The sequence below is a fragment of the Chiloscyllium plagiosum genome, chromosome 38, assembly GCF_004010195.1.
Source record: "Chiloscyllium plagiosum isolate BGI_BamShark_2017 chromosome 38, ASM401019v2, whole genome shotgun sequence".
NCBI lineage: Eukaryota > Metazoa > Chordata > Chondrichthyes > Orectolobiformes > Hemiscylliidae > Chiloscyllium > Chiloscyllium plagiosum.
In genome coordinates this window covers 13342326-13361752 of record NC_057747.1, presented here as the reverse complement: position 1 = coordinate 13361752, position 19427 = coordinate 13342326, and the positions used below count along the sequence as shown (strand labels likewise).

Genomic DNA, 19427 nt, shown 5'->3' with positions numbered 1-19427 from the left:
GCATGGCAGATGCAGTTTAATGTGGATAAATGTATGGTTATCCACTTTGGTGGCAAGAACAGGAAGGTGGATTACTACCTAAATGGAATCAATTTAGGTAAAGGGGCAGTACAAAGCGATCTGGTTGTTCTTGTACACCAGTCAATGAAGGTAAGCAAGCAGGTAGTGAAGAAGGCTAATAGCATGATGGCCTTCATAACAAGAGGGATTGAGTATAGAAGCAAAGAGGTGCTTCTGCAGCTGTACAGGGCCCTGGTGAGACCACACCTCTTACGCTGAAAGACTGGAGCGACTGGGCTTGTATACCCTTGAGTTTAGAAGACTGAGAGGGGATCTGATTGAGACATATAAGACTATTAAAGGATTGGACATGCTGGAGGCAGGAAACGTGTTTCTGCCGATGGGTGAGTGCCGAACCAAAGGACACAGCTTAAAAATATGCGGTAGACCATTTAGGACAGAAATGAGGAGAAACTTCTTCACCCAGAGAATGGTGGCTGTGTGGAATGCTCTGCCCTAGAGGGCAGTGGAGGCCCAGTCTCTGAATTCATTTAAGAAAGAGTTGGATAGAGCTCTCAAGGATAGTGGAATCAAGGGTTATGGAGATAAGGCAGGAACAGGATACTGATGAAGGATGATCAGCCATGATCATATTGAATGGTGGTGCAGGCTCGAAGGGCAGAATGGCCTACTCCTGCACCTATTGTCTATTGTCTATTGCCTATTGTCTTCTTCAGCCAGAGAGTGGTGGATCTATGGAATTCATTGCCACAGAAGGCTGTGGAGGCCAGGTCATTGCGTATATTTAAGACTGAGATAGATTGGTTCTTGATTATAAAGGGGATCAAGGGTTACAGGGAGAAAGCAGAAGAATGGAGATGAGAAACATCTCAGCCATGATTGAATGGCGGAGCAGACTCAGTGGGCTGAATGGCTTAATTTCTGCTCCTATGGTCTTATGGGCTCAGGTTCGATGCCACCCTCAGGTGACTGTCGGTGTGGAGTTTGAATGTTCTCCCCATGTCTATGTGGCTTTCCTCCCACAGTACAAAGATGTGCAAATTAGGTGGATTCACCATGTTAAATTGCCCAAAGTGTCTGAAGTGTGCAGGCTAAGTGGATTAACCATGGGAAATGCAGAGTTACAAGTGTGGGGTGGGATGCTCTAAGGGTTGGTGTGGACTCAATTGGCCAAATGACCTCTCCCCCACACTGTAGGGGTTCTCTGTGATAACTGAAGGATAACATCCTTACTGTTAGGTTCAATTCCTCTCATTATACAGGAGAGCATTCCATGAGCCTTCTTAATTAATTGCTGCACCTGTATAATAACTTGTTGTGACCCCATGCACCATCTACATTCTCTGTACCTTGGAATTCCTCGGTCTTTTTCTGTTATACGCTGCTTTTCTATTCTTCCTGCCAAAGTGAACAATTTCACTTTTCCCACATTATAATCTATTCGCTTTTTTTGTACAATTCTCGCAAAATATTCATATCAGTCTGCAAGTTCTTAATGTCTTCTTCACAAAATACTTTCCCACCTATCTCTGGGCCATCTATAATTTTAACCATCCTGTCTTCACTTGCTTCGTGTAAGTCATTGATATAAATTGCAACAAGTCATGCAGTGAACCTCATTGCTATCTAAGAACAGTATCCCTTCCTCAGATGGTCTGTGGTGTTGTCTCATTGAATAGTAATCACCACATGGGACTAAGACAAAGGGAGATTAGTGGCATTGTACCACAAACAATCCACACATAGGGCCACACCCACAAGGTGTCAACAGCAGCTATCAGAGAAAATGCCACACTCTTGTTATACACAGTTCAACATGAGGGATCACTGAGTCAGCAACTCAGGGAGCCTTCCTAATGGTAATCAATAGGAAGATTCCTTTCCTGGGTTTCACCTGACACCCAATGTTTTCCCTAAGTTGTGCTTGCACAACTGCTCTGGGGTTCCACCTTAGCATTGGCACACATTGATTTCTGGTTCTACAAGTCACTGCACATATGGATCTTGAAAGCCCGCAAAACTGGCGTGAAGATTAGAGGGAACACAGCTGATGCCCATGAATTGTCAGGTGCCCACTCCCACCCAAATGTGACCACTGTGCTGCACTCCACTGGGACTCTGCTCTGGCAATTGGCAGTGTTATATATTCAATGGGTACTCAGTGACTGGCAGTCTCTGCCTATTAGAACTGGTCATGGGACAGCTGGCACAATGAGAGCCTGCTGGTAGAAGTCACATGACCATGGCAAGCCAGGAAGCACAGTTGTTCTTGATGGTAACTCATTCCAAATGAGCAGGACATATCCAACTGAGGAAGGAGGTGTTTGGAGCATTGGATTAAGTGAGAATGACTAAAGCAGTGACTAATCCATGGAACAGCATCCCAATATTTCCACCAGTCTCCAGATGTTCACGATGAGGTCTTTGAGCGAGCCGTGGGTGGTGACTTTGCAATGTCTGATTCTGATGTCAATGAATATATTTTGTTTTGTTCTGAATTCACTTTCTCATTGAGGTTTGTTCCAACTGAGTGACATGCTGGTCTACTCCAGAGGATAGCTAAAGGCCAACCGCAATGTATGGGCCTGGAGTCACACAGCTGACAGGTTAGAGACAGCAGTTTTCTCTCCCTCAATGATACAAGTGAACCAGATGGTTTTATTACAACCAACTGGATGCTTCACTGGGGATGTATATACTAGATATGGTTCTCCTGGGAATTTTTTGGACAGTGTTGGGATTGTGGGTTGTACTCCCATTCTGTGCCTGAACTTGATTTTATTTTTGCTCAGTCACGGCTTTGCAAAGCCTATCCATGTGATGAACACTGTCAGCACATGTTTGACACCCCAGTGGTGAGTAACCACTTACTGTCACAGTTACTGTTAATGATCCCTACACCAGCCAATTCCCGTCTGTAAGTCTGTATCACTTCATCAATTCACATCTTGTAAATATGTTCTGCTTTTACCTCTAATTTCTCTCACCTCTAATTTTTCTGTGGCAGATTATAATGCAATCATGTCATGAGCTTGATAGGATGATTGCTTTCAGCTGCTGATGGTACTAATGCAGCTACACATTCAGGTTCACATAGTGAATACATTCACATAGTGCCTTCCACAACCTCACGGCATCCTGAAGTACTTTGAAGCCAGTGACAGACATTTTTTTCAGAATGGCCACAGTTGTGATGTGTGGAACAGGCAGCCAATTTGTGCACAGGAAACTCCCACGAACAAAATACAATATTTGTGATGATAGAGTCAAAGAGACATACAACATGGAAACAGCCCCTTCGGTCCAACTCGTCCATGCCAACCAGGTATTCTACAATGAAGCGATAATGTGTTTTAGTGATGTTGATTGAGAGGTAATTATTGATCAGCGTACTTCAGGAGAGCTCCCCTACTCTTCTTTGAAGGCCAATCCTTTAAGTTCACTTTGGAGGGGCAGAATGATCCTCAGTTTTATGTCTTATCCGAAGGACAGTGGTTCCGACAATGCACTGCTCCCTTGCACTAGGGGTGTAAAATAATAAAAACTTCAGCAGTTAATTGATAAGTGTTGGTCTTGCCATTAATATGTTGAAATCAGATTTCAAACAAACGCTGCAGAAAAGTGTCTTTTTTTGTGGAAGGATATAGTAATGTTTAGGGCTACTATGTAAGATGTTGCTACAGTTTTTCCCATAAATTTGCCAATTTAACCCACATAGCTGACAAAAATGTATTGGCATTTTATTCTTAGTCAACACACCTGTTAACATTTAAATGGTGAACCAATATAATTTTATTAGTTTAAGCAGGTACATTTTAAAAACCGTATCGATGTTCCCAACTTAGCACAGTTCTAGAAAGCCTGTTTTGATTTTTATGCACAAATTTCTGACCTGGGGTTTTACACGAACAATCTTGGAATTCAGAGGGTGAGGATGCTGCTGACTGAGCAGTAATGGAATCAGTGAATATATATTGTATTTGAGGCCAGGATGCTGAGGATAGCTTATCTGCTCTTCTTTAATGTGGATCCATGGGGTCATTTATAGGAGAGAGCAGGTAGGGTCTCAGTTTAATGTCTCATCTGATGACAGCATCTCCAGCAGTGCAACACTTCCAACATACTGCACTGCAACATCAATTTCAAGCCTCTGCTTTTAGGACCTGAGCCCACAAACTTCTGATTCAAGAGAGAGTGTTGATCACTGAGCCACAATATGTTTAATGCTGGAGGCTTGCAGCATTTTGGAGTTTGAGGAGAAAGTGAGGTCTGCAGACGCTGGAGATCAAAGCTGAAACTTTATTGCTGGAACAGCACAGCAGGTCAGGCAGCATCTAGGGAACAGAAGATTCGACGTTTCGGGCACATGCCCTTCTTCAGGAAGTTTCAGCATTTTGGAGTTTGGCCTTCATGTTGAAAAAAAAAAATGGCTGGAGTCATCTTCTGGAGTCAGGGTTCTCACCTGTCAGTGAGAGACCCAAGGTGTCACTTTTTGGAAAAGCCCATATGTCAATCAGGCACTGGAGAGTCCAGCACAGGGGCCTTTGCCTTGGAAGCAAGAGCAGGGGTCAGGAACCCTGTCTACTGAGAGCCTCCAACCAATCAGAGGATGGCAGCAGCTCTTGAGCTCAGCAACGCCACTTGGCAGGACATGCACTTGAAGACAGGGGGAGGCTAATGGGCTGGTGGCTGTGGATTGACAAGTGTTGGCTTGAAGGGCAGGGAGTTGGCTATCATCAGGCTTAGTCCACTCCCCCCACCCTACTTCCAATGTCCAGTCCTTTTGAGTAATTTTGATTGAGGACCTGAGGTGACAAGCTTCCCATACAGTTTGACCTTTTGTGCAGACCACCTGGTAAGAGGCTCACTTGCAGCTGGACTAATCCCAGTGGTGGTGGGATCAGGCCTTTCTGTTGTCTGTATATGGCTATATAAGGACCTCCATCAGCAGTGAGCAGGCAGGGAGATTGAACATTGACCTCCCACCCTGAGCTTAATTCTGCTAGTGATGGGAAGTCAGTGGGCTCAGGTACGGTGCCACCTTATCCAATTAAATGCCCTTCCTGCCTTTGAGCTACGCTTCAATGAGAGTAGATGATTCTGCCCCATAAGCCCTAAGTAGTTTTGACATTAATGGTAGCGCATGCACCTGGTATTCATTGTCATTTATGAGGATTTTGGAGAGATCTTCCATTTGGGAAACCTTAACTTCTGTTTTCACTCAGAGAATGATGAGGGATTCCGATGTATTTGAGAGATTATAGGAGCCAGACATGATGTCCACTATTTAATGTTGTGGACCAAACCAAACCCCCTTCAAAACATATCAAGGATATCACCTAGACCCTAACATTTATCTTATTTAAAGGCAAGATCGAGTGGCTGGATTCCATGTGATTTGATTGGTCACTCTACTAAGCTTGAAACAAAACTCACTTTATTCTTACAACACATTTAAAAGTATTGGCATAACTTTAACTTGATTAAAATACTTAACAAAAAATATATTTTAATTATTACTCATCAACTGATCCAATATAGCAGCATCCCATAAACACATCCTTGGCAAAAGCAAGTTTAGCAAAATAGATTGGCTCACTTGCTATCTCCTCCAGTCCAGGAGAAAGAAATGCTGAAGAAATAAACCTAGCAATGGAGAGAGAGCTGCATCTAGCAGCTTCAATTCCTAAACCCCAATTTCAATAATTGAAAGCAAAACTAAATCCCTCGGGTTTGTGTGAGCCTGACCCGACCCAACTCATGCTTCTTTTGTCTAACTTTTAAAAACCCAAAGCTATTTACTTTGATGAGACATTTAGGCACCAGATTTACAACACCCCAGGACAGAATAAATCCGCCTTAAAGGCACATATTATCACATCAGTGAGTGTGAAGAACTGATTTAATCAAGACATTCATGACGGTGAAGTGTAGATAAGTATGAGTTGGGACAGGACTGGTGGTAACCAGAGGACAGATCAATGGTAATTGGCACGAAAATCAGAGGAAATGTCAAGCAAGTATGCACCATCTAATAGCAATAGGAATCAAAGATACTCTTGAAAAGGAGAAATTTGTAACAATATACAGAAAGGGCAAGGAATGTGGCACTAATTGTCTAGGTTGTCCAAAGAGCTAGCAGATGGGCGTAGGGCAAATGGCCTCCTTTTGTCCTCTGTGATTTCTCAACATCTTCATTGTCTCTCTACACCCTTCCAATAGTTTGGAACATTGAGCCATAGAATTCCTACAGAGCAGGTAGAAGCTGTTCGGCCCAGTGAATCTGAACCAGCCCTTCAAAGGGCATCCCACAATCTTCATAACCCTGTAACCCTGCAAACCCATATTTCTCATGATTAATCCTTTTAGCCTGCACATCCCCGAACACTATGGGACAATTTAGCATGGCCAATCCACCCTAACCTGCACATCATTGGCCTCTAGCCAGCTTCCATCCAAGCTGTGTGAAAAGTGAAAGGCAAGACAACATTGAAAGAAATTCTCTTAAGTGCCTTTACATTAATTGTGACAGGACTCATCTGGAAAACTTAGTATTCCAGGCACCAGGGAGAATCAGGATGAGAGTAAAAATAAGATCAAATGCTGGATCATTTCCCCCTACAATCCCTTGGAGATTGGTTAAGCTCAGTTGGCTGGTTGGGTGTTTTGTCTGATGCCAACAGTATTCAATCCCCACACCAGCTGAGGTTACCATGAAGGACTCTCCTTCTCAACCTCTCCCCTTGCCTGTGGTATGGTGGCCATCAGGTTAAATCACCACCAGTTGTCTCTCTCTCTCTCTGTAAAGAAAGAGCAGCCTTACGGTCTGATTAGACTATGGTGACTTGACCTTGAACATAACAATCTCCCACACTTTATTTCCACTTGCCTAACCCTAATCCTCCAGGTACATGTTTGGCTATTCTTTAAGCTATGGTTACAGTGTTCAGCAAATTGTTTCTGTTTGATACTTTTTTTCTTTATTTCAATGGGACTGAACTGAAAGAAATTCTTGAAAAAAACTTAAATTTCAGAATTGGAACTCTTCGAGAGGAATGAAGATTGTGGTTAAAATAATTTGAGACGGTAGACAGAGAGAGAGAGTGAGAGAGAGAGAGATAGAGAGAGAGATTCCTTTTGACTGGGGAAAAAACCCAAACCAACTTAATTCCAACAATAGTGTTAAGATTATTTAGAAGTGCAGTCAGCGAGAACCTTGTCACACAAAAATTAACAGAAACTTGCAATGAAAAAGGCATCAAGGGAAATGGTGGTAATAAATGCATGTGCATTTGGATGCAGATTAGCAAAGATTTAATGCAATGGTGTATCTGGGTGGAGGGGCAGAATGGCCTACTCCTGTCCCTAGGTTCCAAAGACAAACTATTTGTTAATAATCAGGAAGCCCACAAGGTCAGCTAAACAGAGATGATGTTATCTTTGTCTTTTTTTCTGTATTTCTCTGCAATTTCTTATAAGTATTAAGATTATGATCATTAGTGTGCCTGCTTTTATACTTTCAAAATACACTGAAAGAAATGGTAAGGATGTAACCGGAGACATTGCACAGGTTTCGTTCTTGGAATAGACAGGAAGGATTTCTCAAAATTCAGATGCAAAGTTTTATAATTTGAAAATAATGAGGTTGAGAAACATGCTATCATCATTTATCTTTGTGTGGTTTGAAATGATGTTGTCACAGTAAAATTCTCATTCTTCTACTTTTAACAAAGATGCTACTTTCTTCAAAAAAGAGCCAGAAATGAAATCATTAATAAAACTGCATTCTTGTCATTACTGCTGGAAAATCTTTCTCAAGAAAGATTTGAGTTTTTAATCATTTGGGATTTTTAATCATTAATTTTATTAAAACTAAAGCATGTTTGTGCCAATATGACTTCGAGTAAAACATTGTTTCAAGAGTATTACTTTGCTGGATATATGAATTAGATTCAACAGTATCTGAAAGAGAAATGTTAACACTTTGGAAATATTCTTGTATGTATTCTGTACAATTGAACAGTCATTTCTCAAAATGCTAATCTATGATTTTCATCTTTGTATATTTCAGGATCTTCTGTTTTATTTCAAACTTGCAGCTTTTACTCTCTGTATGTTCTGGATGATACAAAAGAACAGTATTATACTCTTTCTAATGTCAGGATATATGGACTTGTGGTTACTGCTGGATGTCTGATGTTATCTGATATTGTTCTCCATTACAAACTGCTTGCTCATCTGTCTGCTCTCATGGCCTGTTTGATGTGGCATGATCCCAATGCATTCTTCTAAGTCAGTTAATGCAAAGTTCATTGTGTATATCAGAAAACAAGAAGTTATGGTTTTGTGCTGTACTACTTGATGTGATCTGTGGTCCTTACCGATGTTTGAAGTTTGGTTTTTATGCCTAATAAGCCAACTGATGGTCAATTGACCTGTGTGATGCGCTGCAGTCCATCTACGAATCTCTTTTATTGCATTGAATTTCAAGGTTAATTTATCAGTATTTTATCAGCTAAAGTCTAACATGTGGTAAAGCACTCCAATAAAAGCAAAATACTGTGAATGCTAGAAATCTGAAACAAACACAGAATTCTGAAGCAGGTCTGGAAGCATCTGTGGAGGGAGAAACACACTTAACCTTTTGAGTCTGGTATAAATCTTCTTCAGAATTGAAAGGTGTTGAGAAATGGGTTTATCATATTGTTTCTAAACAACCTCTTCTCCTTTGATCCTCTCCCACCTCTGTATGGAGGTATATAAGTATAAATTGTGATTTTTTCATCTTAGTCAGAAAACATACAAAACTGAAAAATATCTTCAAACAGAAGGAGATGAAATCACAGGAAAAGTCTATCACCATCACTGTTGTACCCTTCCTGGGAGCCTGTTTATGTTGACAGAAACCTAGGAATGTAAGACACTGGCCTTCCATCTTTATCATCTTGGGGGATCCTGGAAGGAAACTACTGAAGTGATCACATGCAGCAACGGAACTCATCTTATTTTTCTTCCGCTTCTATTCATGATGGAAAATTGAGCTTATCGTCTTTCTAGACCATTTCCCTGACTAGGCATTGTCAGAAGGCATTTGCCTAAAGAGTCATAGAGTCACAGAGCACAGGTGTGATCCTTCGGCCCATTGAGTACTCCATCCAATGGTGCCAGTCTGCAGTTTGATTCAAGCACAATTGAAGAGGATAAGAAACCATTTTCTGATAAACTCAACCAACACGAGGCCCTAGACTATGACATCAAGTCAAGACATTGAGAGACTTCAATATCAGTTGTATCTGTAGTATCATCAACGTACATTTTCTAACTGCTTCTTGCTTAGCCAAGCATAAAGCAATTTGCTGTTGTCTATGTTACCTCGATCTCTTACATTTTTAAACACTGAGCAAAGCAGTCATTACCTTCCATGTCTCTAAAACAAGTGCATTGTGAGTTAGTCATCCAAGACATTATCTGATTTGGTTATGGGCTGAAATGATGGAAATTCCTTTACTATTTTTCAGCCATAATTGTGTTTCTTGAGTATCCCAATTAACAAATGCCTATTCTTTTCAACACTTGAGATTCTTCTGTTTTCTCTCTGGGAGATGTTCAACTTTGATTAAACATCAAAGGTCCCTCCTCTTAACCCCATTTCTAATGCAACAACACCCATACCTTATTATTCTCACCAGTAATTATGGCAATTTGTAAAGATGCCTAAGAGGCTTGTAACCCAATACATGACATTTACTATGCTTGTGAATCTGTGCAACATCTGTTTCGATCTGTAACTTTTGAATGGCTCTTGGTCATCATTAAATTTCATACTGTTTGCAAGATCAGTAACTTGATGGCTCCAGAGGTCACAACTTACTAGGTTATGATGTGTACCATATTATTGTAGCCTTGCCCAACAATAGCTCTCAAAATGAGAGACGTAGCAGTTACTACATTTGTTCTCCATTAGTTCTGGAGGGTTTCTTTGCTTCCAGGCCTGTAGCACATTGTCATCCCACACCGTCACATAGATTGCCTTTGATTAGCATTGCTGCAGAGGTCACCACTGACATCTGAACAGCCACATTCAGTCGGTTATAGCAGCATTTTGCCCTTTACAGATCATTTGCTTCTCTGTGCCCTGTGTTTTCAAAGTTGCAATTGGAATTTTCATTCCTGTGGTAACAGATAAATGTTCCAACACATGATTTGTTATTTTAATTGCCCATTTGGCTATAGGTGGCTGACTACATCAATCCCTTCAATGCAATGACAGGCTGAAGCCTGTGTGTAACCCGCTCCCCAGAGCTGAAATCACAGCATGGACTCAGTGACTTAGTTAGGTACCACCCTGCACACTTCATCACCTTCAGTGGTTTTGTGCCTCTGTTGATCTGCCTTGTTCGCTTAGAAACAGCTTCAAGGGCTGAAAAAAATGTGGGAGGTAGAGGTGGAAGTTTTGTAAATGTCAGGGTACTGCCTGTTGTTGGTTGTGAAAGCTAGAGAAATGCTTCGAGGGTGGTTGCCAGGTGGCAGTTTTACTTGGACAAAGAAAATGCCTTGGTTTGGTTTCTCTCTGTCAGTTCATCTCCTAGCCGGCAGCAAAAGGGGAGAGTATTGACCAACAGTGATTCTGTAATGAGTCACAATCAGGATCCTGAATCACAATTTCTGTGGTAAGAGCTTACCAACGGGAAGCTGAGAATCTTTCTCTTTTGAAGCTCTATGACAAATGAATGACTGTAATCAGTGGCTGAAATTATAAAGGAAGGTCTTTCAGAGAACCTGACCCAACGTGTGTGAAAAGAATGTTTTAAATCTAATCTCCTAACACTCAGAGTTTATAAGCATGGCTCTTTCTTCCTTTTTTAATGTGAGGAATAACTTAACTCTTTAAATGCTGACAGCTCTTTCAAATTTCGGTCTAGAAATTACTGGAGTGGGACATTCATGTCACATCCTGTTATGTCATTTCCCCTTAGACTTCACCTCTGATTTATTTTTGCCTCAAATTGCAGGATCACTTGGAATCTTGGTGAGTGAAGGGACTAACTATCTAAATCCATAAGCAATAACATTTAAGGGGTGAGAAAGAAACAATGAAGAACAAAATAGGTTATTTAGAATCATATCAGGAGAAACAACAAGAACAAAGCATAAGATAGAAGATGAAGTAAGTTTTTGTGAACATTTTCAAGTCTAGAAATCTCTAAGTGCAATTAATACCTGCAGAAATTAGATGGCAATTGTTCCCTTTCTGGGTCAAAGAGGTTGAGTGTCATTGTAGAAACATAAAGAATTTGTAATCAACCAGTTATGACACACCTCTGAGCCAGGTGGGTCTTGAACACAGGCTTACTAGCTCAGAAGTAGGGACACTACCACTGCACCACAAGAGCTCCCAATAGAGGATGGTTTTGATTCATTGACCTCTTGGTTATAGGCCCAGTATGTCTTTACTGGCCTGAAGCTACATAAATCTCTCAGTAGTAGACCCTTATGGTGTCAAGAACTAGCCTAAACATCCTCTGGCAGATTTATTTCATTAGTTCAAATGCAGCAAGTTCTTGAAAGTTGTAGGATGGTTAAGGATTAACTCCAATTTGTATGAGGCTAATGATGGAGCAATATCAATTATCCAGCAATTTCTGATGATTCACTATTCACACTTTCCTCTTCCTCATTGTCAAATGTCAGACAAGGGTGATATAGTAGTTCAATGGTTAGCAATGCTGCCTCACAGCACCAGGGACCTGGGTTTGATTCCAGTCTTGGACGACTGTCTGTGTAGAGCTTGCACATTCTCCCCGCGTCTGTGTGTGTTTCCTCCTATAGCCCAAAGATGTGCAGGTTAGGTGGAATAGCTATGCTAAATTGCCCATATTGTCGGGACGTGTAAGCTATGTGGGTTAGTCATGAGATATGCAAGATTAAAGGTAAGGTGAGGGGTCTGGGTGGGATGCTCTTCAGTGTAGACGCAATGGGCCAAATGGCCCATTTCCGCACTGTAGGGATTTTATGATTCTTATAAGTTAATAATGATGACCATATTAAATGTGCCTTTATTTTCCCAGGGTTCCTGCATCTCTCTGCTTTCTACTGAACATCCAGGTAACTTGCACACATTGAAACCCACCATTGTGCTGAACTGAGCTGCTGTGATATCCCTGTCAGTACAGTTTCTAGTTGCACCACATGAGGTACGTGCTTTCCTCCCATTGGGACACACGTTTCATTCCAGATCATATCAATACAGATTGGAAAACTGCGAGGCTCAGAGACTGCCAGTTAATCCATGGCCCTGCTCGTGTATAACTGATTAAAGGTTTAACACACTGTCGCACATTCAGCAGGTCAATGTACAACTATGGACCCGAAAGCACCCCCCCAGCAAATGACTGACTATATCCCACTCTTGACACCTTCAGCAGCTGCAGTCCTCACTTTTGCCTATATCCCAAGGTGTTGAGCCAGGCTACCTGCTCAGCCATTACTTAGAGTTATAGAACCATACAGCACAGGAACAGACCCTACGGTCCACGCTGAGCATAATCCCAAACTAAACTAGTCCCACCTGGCTATCTTTGGACCCATACCCTTCCAAATCTTCCCTATTCATGAAAAGGAATTTATGGAATGTCTACAATATGGCTTTTTGGAGCAACTTGTAGTGGAGCCCACTAGGAAACAGACAATACTGGATTTAGTGATGTGCAATGAAGCAGACTTGATCATGAAACTTAAGGTGAAGGAACTCTGAGGAGGCAGTGATCATAATATGATTGAATTTACTCTGCAATTTGAGAGGGAGAATCAGAGGTAACGGTATTACAGCTGAATAAATGCAACTACAGAGGCATGAGGGAGGAGCTGGGTAGAACTGACTGGGAGAGGACCCTAGCAGGAAAGACAGTGGAACAGTTAAATTTAAAAGCTCCCACCCTCCAGTGAAAAAGGTCCCAGCCGATCCAGCCTCGCCTTATAATTCAAACCCTCCATTCCCAGCAACATCCAAGCAAATCTTTTCTGAACCCTCTCTAGTTTAGTAATATCGTTCCTAAAACAGGGCTTATTCTTATTAAGTAGGATAGTTGACATTCTCTCCTTGAGAGCTTTAATAAAACTGGTCAGTTTTTATGACAATCAACAATAGTTCCATGGTCATCATTAGACTTTGAATTTCAGATAATTTAAAATTCAAATTCTACTGTGTGCCCTGGTGAGAATCTATCCCAGGTTTCTGGATTACTACTTCAGCAACAATACGGCATTATTGTTGCTAGGAACTGAATGCTAGGAAAGTCAATTGCAGAATGGAAATCTGCTACCAACAGTTTTTAAAGGATAGCTGATTGCTGTCAGAGAGCAAGTGGCAGAAGTAAGGAACAAAGTTAGGGCAGTGGCATTTAGATATTTGACCAGGAATTGTAATAGAGAACGATGGTATGGACGAGTCAGACGACAGTTAAGAGAACAGCCAAAGTAAATAAGATTAAATTGCTGCTTTTTCTCATCTGCAATCTTACTGATGAAACAAATAAGCTAGAAGCTGTGCAAGTTGTCCAGTTAAGTGATCTGTGGTGATTGTTTTATAATGTAACATTTAAATGAGTTAAGCTTAGAGTTAGTCAATTGTTAAGAATGGCAGAAGGGCTGAGAAAAAAATGTGGATTCATCTTATTACTTCCACAAATTCTGAATGATTTGAACACTTTTGTATATTAATAACGTCATATTGTAAAAGCAACTATACAGTCATCCCATAACCACATCCTATGAGGTGATGTTTAGAGTTAGAAACACTATTTACTGTAATAGGATATAACTTCAAATTTACCTATGAAGGACTCTATACAGTGGTGTGTGGTGTTCTTTGAAACCTCCTTATCATGGTGTATTTTTCATCAAGTTGCTGAAACTCTTTCCATTAGGGGCTCTCCAAAATGGTCATAAAGTTCTGTTACATTAAATGCATGATGTTTCTAAATGATGTGCAATTAAGTTGAAAAATAATCAATAAAAATCAAATGATTGCACGAAACTCATGTCCAATAAAAGCTGCAAAATGTTTTCTAAAATCCAATTTCAGCGGTGGAACACCATTTTGGTTCTTTCACTTCAGGCTGTCATCATAAGGGGATTTACAAGGGTCTGGAACAAATGCGAGTGTATAGACATGCCAACAATCCATGCTTGTATCTTTTTCAACAAAACTCAGCCTCTGATCTCTTGCACTTTGCTGATTTTCACACTGCTCCATCATTGGTGGTTATTCTTTCAAGACCATCTTGACGTTAAGCTCTGGAATTCCCTCCCTAAAGTTTCTCAAATGTTTCTCGATCTCCCACTAGTCTTTCAAAACACTCCTCAAAACTCAGCTGTGAGCAAGGGTTGAACCACCTGACTTAATACCTTCTAATTCGTCTCAATGGTAGGTCAGACCTTAATAATTAAATGCCTTGGATCATTTTGCAATGTTAACAGGGCTGAAAAGTTTCCAGTATCATTGCTAGTCTAATTCCACTCCTCTGCATGGTTCTCTTACCTTTTAACATTAATCTTTATTAATGTTTAGGGGTTGGTCATTGGCTAGCCAGCTGATTTGTATGCAGTGTAATACCAGCAGTGTGGGTTCAATTCCTGCATCAGCTGAGGTTACCATAAAGGTCCCACCTTCTCAGCCTTGATCTCAAGTTAAACAACTACCAGTCATCTTCCTCTAATGAGAAAGCAGCTGTATGGCGTAGTAGGACTATGGCAATTTTATCTTTTATTGAGCAATTATCTCATTCTTGTTTTTAAAGAACTTACAGACTCTCTTTTACCAATGGTTTGTAACAGTAAATGCTATTCTTTCTATTAAGAATAATTTTCCAACCTTCCCTTGAAATGTTTTTAATTATGTTAAATATTTCCACTCTCCTTACTGTTTCAATAATCAGTTGCAACAATCTACCTTGAAATTATCCTTGAATGACCCCCTCAAAATTTAAAAGCTCTGTTAGATCCCTATAGATCTTGTGAAAAAAAAATCACAATAATTCAAGTCTCTTACTAAACAAAACTCCTCATAGAATCATACAGCGCAGAAACAGACCATTCGGTCCACGCTGAACATAATCCCAACCTAAACTGCTCCTACCTACTGATCCTGGTCCATATCCCTCCAAACCTTTCCTATTCACGTACTTATCCAAATGGCTTTTAAATGATTTAACTGTAACCACATCCACCACTTCCTCAGGGAGTTCATTCCATACATGAACCACCCTCTAGGTAAAAAAATTGCTCATGTCATTTTAAAATTTGTCTTCTCTGACATTAAAATGTGTTCCCTCGTCTTGAAATTCCCTATCTCCAGTACTATCAATTATATTAAGATAGTGGCAAAGTAGGGGGACTACCTACTTTGAGCCTGGGGCTTTTACTTCTGCTCCTTCTGTTTTATTTTCTTTAGATTTTTCATTGGTTTTTCTTTTCTTTAAAGCTTTTATGGCAGGTTGATTAGCAGCATCGGCATTGCAGCGAGAGTGAGCATACATGGAATGGCGGCCTGGTGGTCAGAGATAGCAGCGGACCTTTCAAGATGACAGCGTGACAAGGTGATACCTCTGAGGAGATCAGCTCGAGTGAGACTCCCGGCCAGATGGTGCCAGAGGCCTGGCCTAGCAGCAGAGCCAGGGGTTCCTGGTTGCAGTAGGCCCAGGGCGGGGGACTCCTGGTTATCGGAAAGGCAGCAGAGGCAGTGGGGCTGGGGACTCCTAGTTGTGAGATAACTGCTGGTTCGGGACAGAACCCAGCATCGGCAGTGGTAAGGTGGGCCCAGCAGTGAAGAGATGGCAACTATAGAGTGGCAACTGCTACACTGATGGGTCCCATGCAGAAGATGGCAAGATGGGGGAGGCGCAGGTATCGACGATAGACATTCATTCAGTTATATCTTTTTATTCTTAAACTATTCAAAATGGCGCCAGATTGTGGTGAAGTTGAAGCTTTTTATTGTATCTTGCTGAATATTCACTGTAAAATGCAAGTGACAATAAATCATACAATTCAATTCTTGTGCATCTATGCTGAATTTTACCTGTGCTTCTACCAGCTCTTTGTATTAAGGTATACAGGACTGCAGGACAATAAATTCCAAATGTTCCTAACTGGAGCCTTATTCAAAATTAGATTCCATATCTATTGTATTTATATAGGTGAAATGATATTGAAGATGGAAATATAATTAAACTCACAGCTCTAAACTGAACACACTTCAAAAAGCATTTCATGAATTTAAAGCATTTTTCCATGCTCTGGTGTTGTGTAAAGGAGTATGCAAGTGCATATCTTTCTTTCTAAATCCATACGACTACATAAGAAATAAGACCAGGAATAGATGATCTCTTGAGCCTGTTTTGCAATATTCAACTGATCCATATTTAACTCACAGTCCCTTATACCCCTCGACCCTGACACAACATATTTACCCCTTTCCAATGGATCCAACACTGACACCTGTGAGGCACAACACCCCACCAGACACTCCCCCACTCTGCATGCCAGTCCAACATCGACACCCCCATTCTGCTGTGGACCAGACCTGACACCCCCTTCCCATCTCTGCTGGATCTGTCCTGATTCGTCCCACCTGCTGGGCCTGACACCCCAGGCCCAATACCCATCCTCCCAGTTTTCCCTATCAGACCCAATTTCCCCAACCTAACTTGACCTGTCCTAATTGCTGTCTTGCTATCTTTCAGTCTGCCACCTATCCATTGGGCACCCTATTCTGCTGGTAAGCTACTTCCCTGGCACCCTGACTCCTTCTCATCTGGCATCCAGTCCCTAGCATCTTAACCGCTCCCCAGTTGATACCCTCACTAGCTACATTCTACAAACATGACGCTCTGATACCCTATCTACCTGTCATTATTCCCCCTTCCCCATCCAACATTCGACCCCTGGCACCAAACTCCCTCCCCAGCTGGCACCCTTCCCAGCTGTCATCCTACATAACTGGTATCTTTGCACTCTATCCACTGGGACTCTACTTAGATTAGATTGGATTAGATTACTTACAGTGTGGAAACAGGCCCTTCGGCCCAACAAGTCCACACTGACCCGCCAAAGCGCAACCCACCCAGACCCATTCCCCTACATTTACCCTTTCACCTAACACTACTGGCAATTTAGCATGGCCAATTCACCTAACCTGCACATTTTTGGACTGTGGGAGGAAACCGGAGCACCCGGAGGAAACCCATGCAGGCACGGGGAGAATGTGCAAACTCCGCACAGTCAGTCGTCTGAGGTGGGAATTGAACCCGGGTCTCTGGCGCTGTGAGGCAGCAGTGCTAACCACTGTGCCCCCGTGTGGAGTTTGCACATTCTCCCCATGTCTGCGTGGGTTTCCTCCGGGTGCTCCGGTTTCCTCCCACAGTCCAAAAATGTGCAGGTTAGGTGAATTGGCCATGCTAAATTGCCCGTAGTGTTAGGTGAAGGGGTAAATGTAGGGGAATGGGTCTGGGTGGGTGCGCTTCGGCGGGTCGGTGTGGACTTGTTGGACCAAAGGGCCTGTTTCCTTACTGTAAGTAATCTACTTACTTGACACCTTGTCCCTCCTACTCATCTGACACTCTTCCCGCACAGCGGACTAACATCACACTTACCTTCATGGACATACAGTCTGACAGCAGCTGTCAAAGTGACTGTCAGGACCTTTAAAGAGTACATAAGCTGACTGCTGTGGAGAGGGGTCATGGTTTGTCTTCCTCTGACAGCGCTGAGCCATGAAAGAACTGTCAGAATGTAGTTAGAACTCCACCTTTCTGATCGAGCCCTGATTGGAACCTCTTCTTAAAAATGCGGAGCTCCCTTCTATCAGAAAAAAACAACGCCACAATGGCAATCCACACAAGATTTCCACTCCTCAGAAAATGTGTCCTCATTTACTTTCTTTCTCCATAACTTCACAAAAGAAAGAAGGGAGAACAACAGGCAAAAATGAAGGATGTCGATTCATATCAGTGTGTTGGTCAATAAGTTGCCTTCATTGCTCAGACGTTTGAGTATAGAAGTTGGGATGCCATTTTGAGGTTGTACAGGACATTGGTGAGGGCTCTTCTGAAGTACTGTGTGCAGTTCTGGTCACCCTGTCATACAGGATTCAGAAAAGATTTACGAGAACATTGTCAGGAATGGAGGGTTTGAGATTTAAAAATACACTGGAAAGTCTGGGACTTCTTTTACTTGAGAGTAGAAGATTGAGGGGGGATCTTAGGAGAAAGTGAGGACTGCAGATGCTGGAGACCGGAGTTGAAAAGTGTGGTGCTGGAAAAACACAGCAGGCCAGGCAGCATCCGAGGAGCTGGAGAATCGACGTTTCGGACATAAGCCCTTCTCCTGAAGAAGGGCTTATGCTCGAAACGTCGATTCTCCAGCTCCTCGGATGCTGCCTGGCCTACTGTGTTTTTCCAGCACCACACTTGAACTGAGGAAGGATCTTAGTCTGGTTTACAAAATCATGAGGCACATCAATAAAGTGAATAACAAGGGTCTTTTGTTGAGAGTGGAGGAGGTCAAACTAGAATGCAGATTTTTAAGGTAAGAGGATAAAGATTTAAAAAGGACACAAGGGACAACTTTTTTACACGGAACATGGTTCCTGTGTGGAATGAACTGCCAGAGGAAGTGGTAGACAATTACACCATTTAAAAGGCATTTGGATAAGTTCATGAATAGAAAAGCTTTGGAGGAATATGGGCCAAGCACAGGCAGGTGGAACTAGTTTAGTTTGGGAACATGGTCAGCGTGGACTAGTTGGACTGAAGGGTCTGTTTCCATGCCATTTGACTCTATGAATCATGCTTTCAACTCAATTTTCCTGCTGGCTTCCCACATTCCTGATTCCCAAGACAGCAAAAATCTGCTCATTTCAGCCTTAAATCGATTCAATGATAGGGAACCTATCATCCTAAGTGAGTGTCCCTTTATCCCATGACTGTGTCTCAGTGCTAGAGATTCCCACAGAAAACAACGTCTCGGTGTTTAACCCTGCAAAGCCCCTTTCAAATCTTGTACATTTCAATGAAATCACTGCTCATTCATGTCAACTCCAGAGAATAGAGGTCCAAATTACTCAATCTCTCATCAAAGGGCAACCCTCTCTTCCCAGGGGTCACTCTAACGGATCTTCACTGTACTGATTCTACTTCAAGGATATCCATTATAAAATGCAGAGTGAATTAAATAAAATTAAATCTATAATGTTGTCAGTGAAAGAGAAGGAGAAAATTATTTTGAAGTCCTTTGAATTTGTCTTTAACAAAAAAATTATGGGTTAGTAATCGGATGAAATGTTTCAGAGCCAAATTGAGTATCGTCCACCCGCCTATGTAAAGGTCAATAGTTTTCATCTGCTCCGA

At 41.8% G+C, this 19427-nt stretch overlaps 1 long non-coding RNA gene across 2 annotated transcripts in view; it reads left to right on the top strand.

Annotated features, from left to right (window-relative positions):
* LOC122541843 overlaps positions 1-16932 on the top strand; it is a 190746-nt gene extending 173814 nt beyond the window's left edge. For both annotated transcript variants that reach the window (XR_006309689.1, XR_006309688.1), the window contains exons 3-4: positions 12090-12215; positions 15503-16932. This is a non-coding gene — a long non-coding RNA (uncharacterized LOC122541843). The remainder of the gene's footprint in view (positions 1-12089; positions 12216-15502) is intronic.
* Positions 16933-19427: the final 2495 nt, after the last annotated feature.